Below are 13,121 nucleotides of genomic sequence, written 5' to 3' on the forward strand. Positions count from 1 at the left end.
CTGGCCTCAGCGATCTGCACGCCTGGGCTTCTCAAAGTGCTGGGATTACAGACATAAGCCACCATGGCCGGCCTTGTCCACTTTCTTGTCTCTAAGCACAGTCCTCCGCTTGGCTGCAAAAACCCTCAAATGCCATCTGTATCTTGAATGGCTATGTGGGATCAGTCCCCTTCCCACAACCAACCACATCCCAGGGTCATTGAATATCCTTGTCCTGGGGATGCAGAGGTATCTGGGGAAAGCCTTGCCTGGGTGGACATTCATGACTTCAAGCCCATGAGGAAAGCCTGGGGTAAAAGAGACCAGGCCACAGGGTGAGGGCAAACATGAGATGCTAGGGTGTCCGGAGTTGGTTCCCGCTGATGGGTTTATGGTCTCGCTGACTTCAAGAACGGAGCCGCGGATCTTCGCAGTGAGTGTTACAGCTCTTAAGGATGGCATGGACCCAAAGAGTGAGCAGTAGCAAGGTTTATTGTTAAGAGCAAAAGGACAAAGTTTCCATGGTGTTGAAGGGGACCACTGCTGCTGGCTGGAGGGGGTGGCCAGCTTTTAGTCCCTTATTTGTCTTCTCCCATGTTCTGTTTTTGTCCTATCAGAGTGCCCTTTTCTCAATCCTCCCTGTGATTGGCTACTTTTGGGATTCTGCTGATTGGTGCATTTTACAGAGCGCTGATTGGTGCATTTTAGAGAGCACTGACTAGTGCATTTTACAATCCTCTTGCTAGCTACAGAGCACGGATTGGTGCATTTTCCAATCCCCTTGTTCGCTACAGAGTACTGATTGGTGTGTTTTACAATCCCCTTGTAAGACAGAAAAGTTCTCCAAGTCCCCACTGGACCCAGGAAGTCCAGCTGGCTTCACCGCTCACTAGGGTACTCCTGGGGCCCATCCATCAACTGACAAAGGAACAAGTGACTGGCTTGAGCAGGGCCTCTCTGCGATAGCCAGGTGGCTGAACTGGAGCCCAGTGTGAGGTCTCCTGACTGCTGACCCTTGTTACCTGGAGGGACTACATCGCCTTGAGGTGACACCACTTGTTTCTGGCCTGAGTCACCCGGGTTGAGATGAATCAAGAGTGTGTGGAAGGTTGGGCACAGTGGCTCATGCCTGTAATCCCAGCACTTTGGGAGGCAGAGGCCGGAGGATCACTTGAGCCCAGGAGTTCAAGACCAGCCTGGGCAACATAATGAGACCCCATTTCTATATAAATGAAAATATATAAAAAATAGTTTGTGGAGCCCTTCAGATTGGTCCAGGGTGGTAGAACACCAGAGGAACTCAGACAGCTGGGGCTACTAGGTGCTCAGTGAACTTTTGTTGAACTGAAAGTCATTTTCTGGGGTTTGTGGAGGTGTCAGTAACCTGAATAAGATCAGACCTATCAGATGTCACCACAGGGTGTCTGTGACAAGGCCCCAGATGCTCACAGCTCACTGTGTGGGTCTGGGGGACTGAGTGCCCAGGTTTTTTTTGTTATCTGCCCTCCCCAACATATATCTGAATAAGAAACTTTAATTAGATTGAACGAATGACAAACTGTGGTACAGTTTTCCATACATTGCAATTGTATTTCATACAATAGCATAGTCTTCAGCAATAAAATGGAATCAATTATTAATACGCATGATGACTTGGATGGATTTCAAGAGTGTTATTCTGAGTAAAAAGTAAATATAATCTCAAATGCTCATATACTGCATGATTTCCTTTGTATAACATTTAAAAGTAATAGAGATTTTTTTTTTATTGTTATACTTTAAGTTCTAGGGTACATGTGCATAACGTGCAGGTTTGTTACATATGTATACTTGTGCCAGGTTGGTGTGCTGCACCCATCAACTCATCAGCACCCATCAACTCGTCATTTACATCAGTTATAACTCCCAATGCCATCCCTTCCCTCTCCCGCCAGTAATAGAGATTTTTAAAGTATAGAGATGGAGAATAGATCAGTGGTTGTCATGGATTAGAGAAGGAGCTAGAAAGGGTATCACCATAAGAGAGTAGCCCAGGCTGGACACGGTGGCTCACACCTGTAATCCCAGCACTTTGGGAGGCTGAGGTGGGCAAATCACGAGGTCAGGAGATCGAGACCATTTTGGCCAACATGGTGAAACTCCATCTCTACTAAAATACAAAAAATTAGCCAGGCGTGGTGGCGTGCACCTGTAGTCCAACCTATTCGGGAGGCTGAGGCAGGGGAATTGCTTGAACCGGGGAGGCAGAGGTTGCAGTGAGCCAAGATTTCACCATTGTACTCCACCATTGCACTCTGACAGGGCAAGACTCCATCTCAAAAAAAAAAAAAAAAAGAGAGAGTAGACCAAAGGTAATAGGAGTTTTGTATCTTAAATTTACAATGGTTCTATTAATATATACACATGATAAGGTGCCATAGAATTATAAACAAAGACATAAAAAATATATGCAAAGCAGGTAAAAATCCAAGTAAGGTCTTTAGATAAATATGTTGTGCCAATATAAATTTCCCGATTTTGAGAATGTACTATGTAAGGTGCCACCATGGAGGGAAACTGGGTGATGGGTACACGGGACCTCTTCGTTCTACTTTTGCACTTCTTGTGAGTCTATCATTAACTCAAAATCAAAAGTGTAACAAAATCTATACTAGCTTTATTCTGTTTTGAATATTTTGAGTTTGGGGGTGGCTAGTGTCATGGAATATTATCTAGGACTCTGGTTGCAGCAAAGAACCCACTTTATTTATTTATTTATTGACTTTATTTATTTATTTATTTAAGACAGAGTCTCCCTCTGTCACCCAGGCTGGAGTACAGTGGCACGATCTCGGCTCACTGCAGCCTCTGACTCTCAAAGCAATTCCCCTGCCTCAGCCTCCTGAGTAGCTGGGATTACAGGGGCACACCACCACGTCCAGCTAATTTTTTGTGTTTTTAGTAGAAATGGGGTTTCACCATGTTGGCCAAGCTGGTCTCTTAACTCCTGACCTCAGGTGATCCACCCGCCTCGGCCTTCCAAAGTGCTGGGATTACAGATGTGAGCCACCACGCCCGGCCAGAGAACCCATTTTAAACTGGCATAGGACAAAACAAAACAGGAAGAAATTGGCCGGGCGCGGTGGCTCAAGCCTGTAATCCTAGCACTTTGGGAGGCCGAGAAGGGTGAATCGCGAGGTCAGGAGATCGAGACCATCCTGGCTAACACGGTGAAACCCTGTCTCTACTAAAAAATACAAAAAACTAGCCGGGCGAGGTGGCGGCGCCTGTAGTCCCAGCTACCTGAGAGGCTGAGGCAGGAGAATGGCGTGAACCCAGGAGGCGGCGCTTGCAGTGAGCTGAGATCCGGCCACTGCACTCCAGCCTGGGCGACAGAGCGAGACTCCGTCTCAAAAAAAAAAAAAACAGGAAGAAATTATTGGTGCATATAATTAAACTGTGAAATTAGCAGGGCTAGAGCTGCACACAGGGCCAGCTAACTTGGGACTGGCACAAAAAGAACTCCTCTCTCTTTCTCTCTGTCTCTCTCTCTCTGCCGCCTCCTCTCCCTTCCCTCCTCCCATCTCCCTCTCCCATCTCCTCTTCCACCCTCATCTCTTCCTCCCCTCTGTCTCTCTCAGCCTGCACCCTGGACTCCTGTCTGTGTAATGGCTTCCAGTCCTCACAGCTCTGCTACAATCTAGGGGGAAAGGCTTCCTTCTGTAGAGCATCTACATAAAACATCCAAGGGAAGCATCTGATTGGCCTGCTTTGGGTCACATGGAGTCTGTGATTGCCCCCATCACCAGAACTTCATAGAGGAGGAGGAAGAACTGCCCCTAAAGGAAGAGGGTGCTCTTACTGAGAGATGAGGGAAGGGATGCTGGGTGGGTGGGTGGTGTAGGGGAGATCCCATTACAACATATAAAATAGGTAAACGTACATATTGTTTAATAGAAAATTAGTTCCTAAATCTATTGGGTATAAGAAAACAATTTTTTAATGCAGTTCAGGTTCGGGTGGTGGCTTGTACACACAGTGTTGGTCATCAGATCAGCGCCATCCAGTCTGTCAAGCACAGAGCGGCAGAAAGCCCTGGAGAAGAACGATGCTCAGCCTACAGAGTCAGAGGCAGGCCAGAAGGGACCCTGGAGGGCCCTTGAAGACAGAGGCTCAACTGTGACATGGGAGGGTATACAGCTCTGGGGATAGCGGCTTCTTGGATCCTGGGTGACACTTGGTGTCAGAGTGGGCTTGGCAAGTTTCTTAAATTCTCTGAACCTGTTACCCAGGTGTCAAATGGGGATAAGAATATCTACCTCACAGGTTGTTAAATTCAGTTGAGATAACGTATGTGAAGTGCCTCGCCCTGTCTCCTGCCGGTATTGCTGCCATGCGGTTGGCTTTAGAGCAGTATTGCGTGGCAGAGGACGGCAGGTGGCGCTCGAGCCCAGCAGTTTTGAGATGCACGCCCGAGAAAGTCGAGGCAAAGCAGGCGCCTGGTGTCAGCAGAGGAAAGGTAGCCGGGGTGCTGGGACACGCTTTCTCGAGGTCGAAAGCGGGTGGGCGCGCATCTCGTCCTCAGACCCTGCAGAGGAGGTCAGAAGCTACCCAGGCCCCACTTAGCGGTTCAGCCCTGTTTTCCCGCCAGGGGACCCGGGTTCCCTGTTGCTCTGGGAATCGCAGGTTCTCCGGCTTAACAGAAGCGGATCTGGCTACGTTCGCCGGGTCCCATCACTTCTCACGGTTTTCGTGGAAACCAGAGGGTGGGGCACTTTAATGAACGTTTTAAGTTACCGAAAGTTGGATATTCTTGTGTTATGGGGGAGACCCACTCCGGGCCGAGGGAGGAACTGGAGGTCCAATCCACGTGAATGTTAATGTTTTGTTTTCTTTTGTTTTTTGTTTTTTGGGTTTTTTGTTTTTTTGTTTTTGTTTTTTTTAGAGACAGGGTCTCGCTCTGACCATAGCTCACTGCACCCTCGATCTCCTGGACTCAAGCGATACTCCTGCCCCAGCCTCACAAGTAGCTGGGCCACCACGCCTGGCTCATTTTTGTTTGCTTCTGTTTTTGTTTTGTTGTTGTCGTTGTTGTTGTTGTAGAGACGGGGTGGGGCGGGGGGGTCTCACTATGTTCCCCTGACTGGTCTCAAACTCCTGGGCTCAAGCGATCCCCCCGCCTCGGCCTCTCAAAGTGTTGGGATTACAGGTGTGAGCCACCAAGCCCGGTCCCCTCGTGGATGTTTTTGTTTTTTATTTTTTGTGAGTACACAGCAGGTGTATATATTTATGGGGTCTATGAGAGGTTTTGATACAGACATGCAACGTGAAATAAGCACATCATGGAGAATAGGGTCCTCGTGGATATGAAAGATAGAACAGGCAACAAGGAAGGCAGAAAAGGAAGGCATTTGACGTTAACGACGGGTCCCCGATGCTCTCCCAGGCTGGAATGGGACTAGCTCCCGCTGAATGCCTCATCCTCCGCCCTCCAAGCCCAGGAGCGTCCTCTTGCCCACCGGGCGCGGGGTTTGAAAAGGTTTTGGGATACCACTCGGGCACCTGGAGACCTCTGCTAGTCTCTCTGGTCCCGCCCCTGCGTTCCCAGTTTCCGGTGAACGTGCGAGTAGGTCTTTTCTGCCTTCGAACTCTTGAGTAGCTAGCAGAACCCAGAGGAGCTAGCGGAACCCCAGGCCGTTGTCATGGAGACAGCGCGCCGAACTATGTGGTTCCTGATTGGCTGGGAGGCACGTCCCCGCCCTCCCCTTCCCGCCGGTGGCTAGGCGGCGTACAAGGAGAAGAGGACCCGCGGAAGAAAATGGCTGCGGGCTCTTAGCACCTGGGGACTTCTGCGCCTTGCAACCCGACGACAACGGCTGGGACGGAGTCTGGCTTCCAGACCCCCTGCGGCCGGTGCTGGACGAAGCAAAGCTGCGCTTCCTCTGCAACTAGCCTGCCGCTTCCCTCCCTGCGCCCCCTCCCCCAGCCCCAAGCGCGGACCTGGAGCCGAGAGGAAGTGGCAGTGCCTCGAACCCGTGGCCGCAGTCGAGGGGCGCGCGTCGTTGCTCTGGGACTCACTGCCGACCAACCCCCATTCCTCAGGGGCTCGGCCCCTTCCCCAAGGTTCAGGACGTAGAGCCTGGGCGGGGTCCCCTCCCCAGCAGCAGTCAGCGGACCTGCACGAGTCAGACTACACTTCTGGTGCACCTGGGACCTTGGTGCGCTGGGTTGAGGGCTTAGGGGTGGTTCTGGTTGGGGTGGCGTTTTGGAACTGTGCGCAGGAGCCGATGAATTCCCCCGAGTTTTCTGTGTGTGTCTCCGTCTGTGCAGAAATCCGAGCCAACCACTAGAGCTCTGTGAATGGGGAGAGCTTCACCCTCCAAAATATCCAGTTGGTCCCCTCTCCCATAGCAACTCAAGGTTTTATAAATAATAATCTTTGAGACCCGGTGCGATGGCTCACGCCTGTAATCCTAGCACCTGGGAGGAGAGGCGGGCGGGTCACTTGAGCCCGAGTTGGAGTTCAATAAGGCCAAAGATGTAAACAACCCAGATGCCCACCAACTGATGAATGACTAGACAGAATGTGATATATCCATATAATCATATATTATTAAGCAATGCAAAGGATTGCTTTGCTGATACGGGCTACAACATGGGTGAACCTCAGAAGCACTACTGTTATAGGAAAGCGGTCGCTATCCAGACCCCAAGAGAGGGCTCTTGGCTCTCTTGCAAGAAAAAATTTAGGGCGAGATCCACAGTGCAAAGCAAAAGCAAGTTTATTAAGAAAGTAAAGGAATAAAAGAATGGCTGCTCCATAGACAGAAGGCTGCTGGTTGCCCATGTTAATGGTTATTTCTTGATGATCTACTAAACAAGGGGTGGATTATTTATGCCTCCCCTTTTTAGACCATTTAGGGTAACTTCCTGATGTTGTCATGGCATTTGTAAACTGTCATGGCGCTTTTGGGAGTATAGCAGTGAGGACGACCAGAGGTCACTCTTGTCGCCATCTTGGTTTTGGTGGGTTTTAGCCGGCTTCTTTACTGCAACTTGTTTTATCAGCAAGGTCTTTATGACCTGTATCTTGTGCCATCCTCCTATGTCATTCTGTGACTTAGAATGGCTTAACCCTCTGGGAATGTAGCCCAGTAGGTCTCAGCCTCATTTTACCCAGCTCCTATTTAAAATGGAGTTGCTCTGGGTCACATGCCTCTGACACGATAAGTGAAAGCAGCCAATCATACACATACAAACAAATACATACTGCATGACTGCAATGTGAAATGTCCAGAATAGGCAAACTATGTAGAGAAAAAGTAGAACAGTGGTTGCCTAGGAGTGCAAGGTGGCAGGGTAGGATTATGGAATGGCTACTAATGGGCATAAGTTTTCTTTTGGGGATGATGAAAATGTTCTAGAATTAGATTGTAGTGATGGTTGTATAACTCTCTATAGTGATGGTTGTATAAAAACTACTGAATTATACACTTTAAACTGTGAGCTCTATAGTATATGATTTATATTTCAATAAAGCTGTTAGAAGAAGAAAGGCCCTGGTGTGGTGGCTCACACCTGTAATCCCAGCACTTTGGGAGGCCAAGATGGGTGGATTGCCTGAGGCCAGGAATTCGAGACCAGCCTGGCTAACATGGTGAAACCCCGTCTCTACTAAAAATACAAAAATTAGCTGGGCGTGGTGGCTGGCGTCTGTAATCCCAGCTACTCAGGAGGCTGAGGCAGGAGAATCGCTGGAACCCAGGAGGCAGAGGTTGCAGTGAGCTGAGATTGCACCATTGCACTCCTGACTGGGCAACAAGAATGAAACTCCATCTCAAAAAAAAAAAAAAAAAAAAAATGGGTGAGTAGGGAGAAAGGTGGGATGTAGAGAAATTCTAGGAGCTCCAGAAAAGGCAGTATTAGCAGCCAGTGGAGGAAAGAGTTCCAGGGAGATAAGTGCCAGATAGCATAAGATAAAATCTGCCTGATGTCTATTCAAGTCATCAACTAGCTAATCACTGGTCATGTTGGCAAAATCAGTATCAGAGTAAGGTGAAGGTAGAAGCCAAACAACAGTCAAACAAGGCATGAATGGGAAATGAGGACTTGGTCTTCACAAGATGGTATACTTTTTCGAGAATTTCAGATGAAATGGGTAGGGGTAAAGAAGAATGGCAGCTGAGAGACATCTGGGGACAAGAAATCTCTGTGTGTGTGTATCTGACTCTCAGAAGGGAGAGATTTAAGCATGGTTATAAGTCCGATGGAAAAAGACAAAAGAAAAAACAAAATGTGAGATGTAGAAGAAATATGGATGATAGATTAGAAGGGATTGGGGACCAAGGACCCCGAGAGAGAGCACTTTTCTCCAAATCAGTAAAGGAACATCTCTAAGACTGGAGGTAAAGTGGAGAAGTGGGCTTGAAAATGGGTTAAAAAATTGTCAACAGGCTCATTTTCCCAGCAGTTTTCAACTGGCATGATACTGGATTTTGTAGGTCAGTTTCAGCACAAGGTGGGGATAAAAGAATCAAGAGCCCTGGTAGGAAAAAAGTTCAGTTGACTGGCTGTGAGGTCTTCATAAAGGAGGAAAAGAAACAAATGCTGACATTAAGAGAAAATGAGAGAACAAGAGGCCATAGGGACTTTTGTGACATATAGTCAACCCACTGAAGTCCCTCTTTATCCTCCAAAACAATATAATAACCTTAGAACCTTTAATCTCTCATCAGGAGCACCTTGATTTTCTTCTGTTGACCTGGATTTTAGTTTCATCTTTTTTTAAACCCACAAGACATAATCAATAGTTTTATATAGTCAATTTTAATTTAGATTTACACATAGATTTACCACTTTCTTTGTTTGCTGTTTCATTGTCTATATATGACTTTTCATGTGGAATCATTTTCCTTCCATTTGAAAGACACCCAACTTTAATGAGTCTCTGTTGATGACATTCTGTTTTTTGTTTTTCAAAAAATCCCTCTATTTAATCCTCATTCATGAAGGTATAATTCCAGCTGTCTTCCATTGTTGCCATCTTCTAATTCTCCTTTTTTGTTGTTGTTTTGAGACAGAGTCTTGCTCTGTTGCCCAGGCTGCAGTGCAATGGTGCAATCTCAGCTTACTGCAACCTCCACCTCCCAGGTTCAAGCCATCCTCCTGCCTCAGCCTCCCAAGTAGCTGGGAGCGATCACACCCAGCTAGCCATCTTCTAATTTTCATTCCTTCAAAGGTAATATGTTTTTTCTCTCTTGGATTTTAAAGATCTTCTTTGATATTCTACAGTTTCACTATGATGTGTCTCAGTGTAAATTTATTTTTGTTTATCTGGCTTGGAATGTCAGGATTCCAGAATCTTTAAATTTATATCTTTCATCAGTTCTGGAAATTTTCACCCTTTATCTTTTTCAAATATTGCCTCGATTCTCTTCTTTTCTTCTTCTGGAACCCAGATTAGATGTGTTATAGCTCTCTGCCTTTTTTAAACTTTTTTTCATCTCCTTGTCCATTTGTGGGTAATTTCCTCAGATCGACCTTCTATTCACTAATTTTCTCATTGGCTGTGTCTAATCTATTGTTAACCCTGTGCATTACTTTTTTTTTTTTTTTTTTTTTTGAGACGGAGTCCCGCTCTGTCGCCCAGGCTGGAGTGCAGTGGCCGGATCTCAGCTCACTGCAAGCTCCACCTCCCAGGTTCACACCATTCTCCTGCCTCAGCCTCCGGAGTAGCTGGGACTACAGGCGCCCGCCACCTCGCCCGGCTAGTTTTTTGTATTTTTTAGTAGAGACGGGGTTTCACCGTGTTAGCCAGGATGGTCTCGATCTCCTGACCTCATGATCCGCCCATCTCGGATTACATTTTTAACTTAAAGATTTTCTTTCTTTTTTTCTTTTTGAGACAGTGTCTTGCTGTGCAGCCCAGGCTGGAGTGCAATGGCGTGATCTAGGCTCACTGCAACCTCTGCCTCCCGGGTTCAAGTGATTCTCTTGCCTCAGCCTCCTGAGTAGCTGGGACTACAGGCACATGCCACCACGCCTGGCCAATGTTTTGTATTTTTAGTAGAGACAGGGTTTCACTGTATTAGCCAGGATGATCTCAAGCTCCTGACCTCGTGATCCATCCGCCTCGGCCTCTCAAAGTGCTAGGATTACAGGTGTGAGCCACCGTGCCTGGCCATTTTTAAAATTCTATTTGGTTCTTAAGATTTTGGACTCTTGTTCTTTATTCATATGTCCAACCCCTACTTTAGTCTATTAAAATAAATTTTTGACGACTGGGCATGGTGATCAGGTCACGAGGTCAGGAGATTGAGACCAAACTGGCTAACACAGTGAAACCCCGTCTCTACTAAAAATATAAAAAATTGGCCGGGCGCGGTGGCTCAAGCCTGTAATCCCAGCACTTTGGGAGGCCGAGACGGGCGGATCACGAGATCAGGAGATCGAGACCATCCTGGCTAACACAGTGAAACCCCGTCTCTACTAAAAATACAAAAAGTGCCGGGCGAGGTGGCGCGCCTGTAGTCCCAGCTACTCGGGAGGCTGAGGCAGGAGAATGGCGTAAACCCGGGAGGCAGAGCTTGCAGTGAGCTGAGATCTGGCCACTGCACTCCAGTCCGGGCCACAGAGCGAGACACTGCCTCAAAAAATAATAATAATAATAAATAAATAAATAAATAAAAATAAAAAAATTAGCCTGGCTTGGTGGCAGGTGCCTGTAGTCCCAGCTACTCGGGAGGCTGAGGCAGGAGAATGGCGTGAACCCATTGGGAAGCGGAGCTTGCAGTGAGCCGAGATCACGCCACTGCACTCCAGCCTGGGTGACAGAGGGAGACTCTGTCTCAAAAAATAAATAAATAAAAATGAAATAAAATAAAATTAATTTTTGAAACATATTAGACATAGTATTATAAATTTTGTGTCTGACACTGACAACTCCCTATATTTGAGGTTATGAATATTATACTATTTTTACTACTGTCTGTCATTCATGGTTCCATGTTTTCTGCATGTGCTTTGTGTTTGTGATTCATGACTGTGAGCTCATATTTTTTGGGATTACATTTGGGGAAGTCCTTTGAAGCCTGGACTAGAGGTAAGTTCTCCCAGACTGGATTTATGTTTGATTCTGCCAGATGCCTGGAAGCACTGTTAGCCGAGAACCAATTTAAACTACGTTCTCAGCTTGCAGTTTTTTGAACCACCCAGGGACTGTGAATACAGGTTGTAATTCCACATAGGAAGTAGCTTTGGTTACAAATTCTCAGGAAAGATATCCACCAACCACCTCCACCAATCCCCCTACTCATTGTGAAAGTTTGAAACAGGTAATTTACCTTGCAGTCCCTACCATGGGAGTATTCATCTATGGAGTCCTAATTTTCATTGGGTGGTGGGGAGTGTCTTCTATTAGATATCCTACTTTGGATGGGGTATGGGTTTTGTCACTTGGCTCTTGTGCCTACAGGACCATGAAAAACAAAGCTCTTAGCTTTGTGCAATGGCAGTATCGCAAAAATGAGGTTTATCTGAGGCACAATTACTGCTAATTGAAAACTTTTCCCAACACACTGCCATAATGACTTGAACTATACTAGACATTGGCAATTTAATTTTTGACAGTCTCTATGGAGACTGAAGGGAAAAAAAAGAAAAAAAAACAAAGCTCAAGTTTGCCTCATTTGGCAAATGATTCCCAGGTGAAAGCTAGCATTCCGTGTTCTGCCTACTACTCTAAGTTATTCATTTTGTTTGGGTTTGGGCTTCTCTGTATTCCTTACCAATTTTCTAGCTTATCAACACATTTTAAAAGATTTTTTAAATGTTTTATCCAGCATTAAGGTTGCTGAGCCACACTCTCAGAAGCAGAAGTGCATCTGTGAGTTCCTTAGAGGAAACCAATAGATACCTGACTTGGAACACCCAGCTCTGCTTCAGCTTCCTTCATTCTCCAACTGGGTGTGAGCTTCTTCTCACATCCAGTTAATTCCACAGCCTCTTACCATTGTGAACTGCACACCTCTCCCCAGGGGGCTGAAGCCCAATGATTTTCCAGTACCTGTACTTTCTACACAAACAGCAGAAATTTAGGTTGCTCTCCTTACAAACAGCGTTGTTCTCTTTCCCTTTTCTCGGGGAGGTAGCGGGGCAGTTTTTAAAACCTCCCCTCTCCTGGGTAGGCTCAGTGTGTGGGTGCTCTTTCTCACATTCATCTTGCAGGTGGGAGTGGGGGTGAACACTGCCTTCCGCACTAGGCAGAAGGCTTGCTCGTCTGAGGAATTATTTTTCTTTCTCTTGAGAGAGGGTCTTGCTCTGTCACCCAAGCTGGAGTACAGTGGCACGATCTCAGCTCACTGCATCCTCACCCTCCTCTAGCTCAAGGTGATCCTCCCACCTCATGCTCCCCAGTAGCTGGGGACTACCGGTGTGCCACCACACCTGGCATTATTATTATTATTATTATTACTATTATAGAAACAAGGTCTCACTATGTTGCCCAGGATGGTCTGGAACTCCTAGGCTCAAGCGATCCTCCCTCCTCAGCCTCCCAAAGTGTGGGAATTACAGGCCACTGTGTCTGGGTAGGGACTTTTCCTTTTCTTTCCCATCATACTCTTATATAGCCTGGGAAAGAAGGGTGGCATTGAGTCAATGGTTAATAGTAACAGCAAATTCAGAATTCAGCACCCAGCTTCCTTTGATGAGACCTGAGAGGTTCTCACCCCAAATGTTTTCATCTTTCCTTAGAATACAGATCTTAATCCTCAATTCTGAGTCCTGGTTACCAATTCTGGGACAATAGGAAAAATTCCTCTTATTCTCTCATAGTGATTCCACTGCTGTTACTAAGCCAATGACTCTCATCACACAAAGTAAAATCCACACCCCTCATCACAACCTCCAAAGCCTTGCTCCATCAAGCCCCAGCCTACCTGCCCTACCTCTGCTCTGCTCACTCTCTTATCCCTCACTCTGCTAAGCTACATTAGGCATCTATCTGTTCCTAAGCACACCAAGCTTATTCCCATCTGAGAGCTCTTGCACCTTCAGTTTCTTCAGCCTGGAATTCTTTTCCTCTTGTGCACCTGCAGTTGGTTTTTTTTTTTTTTTTTTTTTTTTTTTTGGTGGTGGTGGTTGTGGTGGTTTTTTTGTTTGTT

At 46.6% G+C, this 13,121-nt stretch overlaps 1 protein-coding gene and 1 non-coding gene across 2 annotated transcripts in view; both read left to right on the top strand.

Moving 5' to 3' along the window:
* The first annotated feature begins 9,077 nt into the window (after positions 1-9,077).
* Positions 9,078-13,121, top strand: part of ZFP90 (ZFP90 zinc finger protein) — a 38,517-nt gene continuing 34,473 nt past the window's right edge. The window contains exon 1 of the mRNA XM_033218793.1: positions 9,078-9,196. The gene's annotated coding sequence lies outside the window, so the exon portion shown is untranslated. The remainder of the gene's footprint in view (positions 9,197-13,121) is intronic.
* On the top strand, positions 11,454-11,598 carry LOC117088962. Its single transcript, XR_004439451.1, has one exon. It is a non-coding gene; the product is annotated as a U4 spliceosomal RNA (small nuclear RNA).

This window comes from Trachypithecus francoisi, unplaced genomic scaffold (genome assembly GCF_009764315.1).
Source record: "Trachypithecus francoisi isolate TF-2019V2 unplaced genomic scaffold, Tfra_2.0 Lachesis_group10, whole genome shotgun sequence".
Taxonomy (NCBI): domain Eukaryota; kingdom Metazoa; phylum Chordata; class Mammalia; order Primates; family Cercopithecidae; genus Trachypithecus; species Trachypithecus francoisi.